Raw genomic sequence first — 2,732 nt, 5'->3', positions numbered from 1 at the left:
TGTTTTTATTCTGTCAATCTGTCTTTGCTTTGGTGTGTTTAGACCATTTACATTTAATGTTAGTATCGATACATTTGGATTTAGGTCTACCATTGTATTATTTGTTTTCTGTTTGTTCCTTCTTTTTTTTCCTCTGTTTTCTCTTTACTGCCTTTTAGGCTATTTGAACATTTTAAGTGTTCCGTTTTAATTTACCTATTATGATTCAACTATTATTTATTTGTATAGGTGTTTTTAGTGGTTGCCCGATAATGAAGAGTTGTTAATTCTTAAATATCTAAGACTGAGCTTTTATTTTTATCACTGCTATACTTTCACCTGTTTCCAGCTTCTCATATAAATATTGTAAATGCTCTCTTTTAAGAAGTTCAGTCTCTGGAGTTGAAGGAATTTCAAAGTCAGAGGAGCTCTGTGAATCTGCATTTGTGCTAAGATTTAGCAACCTCTTCTCTTCAGGTGTGTGAGTCCCACTATTTATAGTATTTGGTTCTCCAACACCAGGTACTCTATTTACATCTTGATTTCTGCTTTTCAAATCAGAGTAAGCATCCTTTGGGCAAAGTACATTTTGTTCCAGCTGGGAAGCAGGCATATTCTCTTTGACTTTTGGTCTGTAGCCACTTTTGTTTAAGAAAGTGATATCACTATAGTTTCTCTTGGAAATATAACAAAACAGTATCAGATTGGCTGTCCCAGCCTTGACTTCCCTGTTCTGATATGTGTGTTGACTAAGAATTCTGGGAAGAGAGGTGGGTTGATTCTCCATCAAAATCACTGAAAAGCTTTGGTGACTGAGACCTCCTGCCTCTGCGGATGAAGGGATGTTTTCCAAACCATCATCTGAGATTTCATCATTTCTTTTAAAGAACACTTCCCACTGTGGCCCATCCACATCAGACTTGTGCTGGTGATGTGTCACAGGATCCAGATCACCTTTAAATAAAGCTGCAAGTTCCAATTCTTCTTCACTTTCACTGTTGGATTCTTCACAATCTACACAGTTTGCCAAAAAAAAAGAGGTTTTGACGCATCCTGTGCTTTGTCTCAGTTTTCCAGGCTGGTTTTCTGTTATCGTAGTCACAGAAGATGACTCAGAGTGAAGAGTGTGCTGGTCTGGAACCTTGTGCCTTACAGGTAGTGGCAGAGGGTCAAAGAGATCATCATTTCCTCCTCGGAGTCTGGGTGGCAGCTTCTAGCTCGCTTCAGTTTCCCGAGTGGTTTATACTTTGGCTCAGCACCTTGAGAGGAGAATCAACATAAAGGCTTTAAGATTTCGCCAACTTTGTCCAGTGTGGCACCTTTGGGATTGACATTTGGGTACATGTTTATGGGACAGATGTAGCTCAAGAAGTCTTCAAACTTGCTTAGGAGGAGTGGAAAGAAAAGCAAGCTCTGTACAAACAATGTTCAGTCCTCACAATCACATTTGTTTTTCTGGTTCTTTCTCCAAACCACATAGCAGGCGGCTTAATGCTGATTGTGTAGAGTAGAATTCTGTTCTTAGAAGTAATTCCACAGGGTAATTTGTTCCACTGGACATATTCCTCTGATTTGGGTGCCGACATGCATGGATCTGCATGCCACGGTGAGGTGATGGAGAATGTCCAGCATGTTTCAGAACATGTTGAGTTTATCGATATGAACCTGAACTCCAAGTTCTTCACTGAGGTTGGTGAATAAATACTCATAGCCATAGGCCACCTTGAGGTTCAGCCACACAATGTAGTGTGGGCTCTGAGTGATACAGCTTTGGACCAGCTCTAGGATCCTGTGCAGACACTCCTCCCAACTCAGAATTTGATAAAATTTTGGATCTAAATACTCACTTTGGGTGTAATTTACCCTGTCCCTGGAGTGCAGAAGCTCTATCCTGGAAGCTTTGTCTTTTGCCAGCCTGAAGACTCCCATGCATGGGACAGTCCCATTGCTGCCCTGAAATAAAAACATAACTGAAACTGGGCAATGACTGACTGGTAATAGAGTCACAAGAATCTTTTCCTTCTCACCTGATGCTTCATCAACTAAAGTTATCTGGGTGGGAGTTTCAATTTCAATTGATATCATTTGTTTCTCCCAAAATCTGTGTTTGGACTGGCTAACAACAACTCCTTAGTAACAGGAGAACAATATAAGTAAACCTTAAGCTGGTGGAAATCCTGGTTCTGCCACATACTGGTTGTGTGACCTCAGGCAACTAATTTAACCTCTCTGGTTCCTCAGTTTCCTCACCTGCATTGCAATCTTCTTTTCAAGACAGGGGCTCTTAGCCTTTTCATATGATCCTTGTGGTGGTGGAATAGGAAGAAGGAACACACCCACAGTTTCTCCCTGCTGAAGCGGTCGATGGAGATTGTGAGGTACTCGGCCATCTATCCCCCAAAGGAACTCATAGCACCTGCCAAATCCCAAAGACCACACTGCATGGCCGCGTAGACCCCCGATCTCACCACCACTTCCGCCATTGGCCAACCAAGGTGCTGCCACTTCCCTGTACCATGCTATTTTGATTACTGTGGCTATGTAATAAGTTGAAGATCAGGAAGTATGAGTCCTCCAACTTCATTCTTTTTCAGCATGATTTTAGCTATTTGGTGCCCATTACTCTTCCATGTAAATTTCATGATTGGCTTTTCTATTTCTACAAAGAATATTGTTGGAATTTTGATTGAATCTATAAATTGCTTTGGAAAGTATTGACATCTTAATATATAGTCTTCCAATCCATGAACACA

The 2,732-nt window shown here is 40.9% G+C and overlaps 1 pseudogene; it reads right to left on the bottom strand.

The window, feature by feature from the left end:
• Positions 1-277: 277 nt before the first annotated feature.
• LOC119515295 lies at positions 278-2,390 on the bottom strand (annotated as a pseudogene).
• Positions 2,391-2,732: the final 342 nt, after the last annotated feature.

This window comes from Choloepus didactylus, chromosome 19 (genome assembly GCF_015220235.1).
Source record: "Choloepus didactylus isolate mChoDid1 chromosome 19, mChoDid1.pri, whole genome shotgun sequence".
Classification (NCBI taxonomy): Eukaryota; Metazoa; Chordata; class Mammalia; order Pilosa; family Megalonychidae; genus Choloepus; species Choloepus didactylus.
The sequence above is the reverse complement of the archived record's forward strand: the minus strand, read 5'-3'. Positions and strand labels throughout refer to the sequence as shown.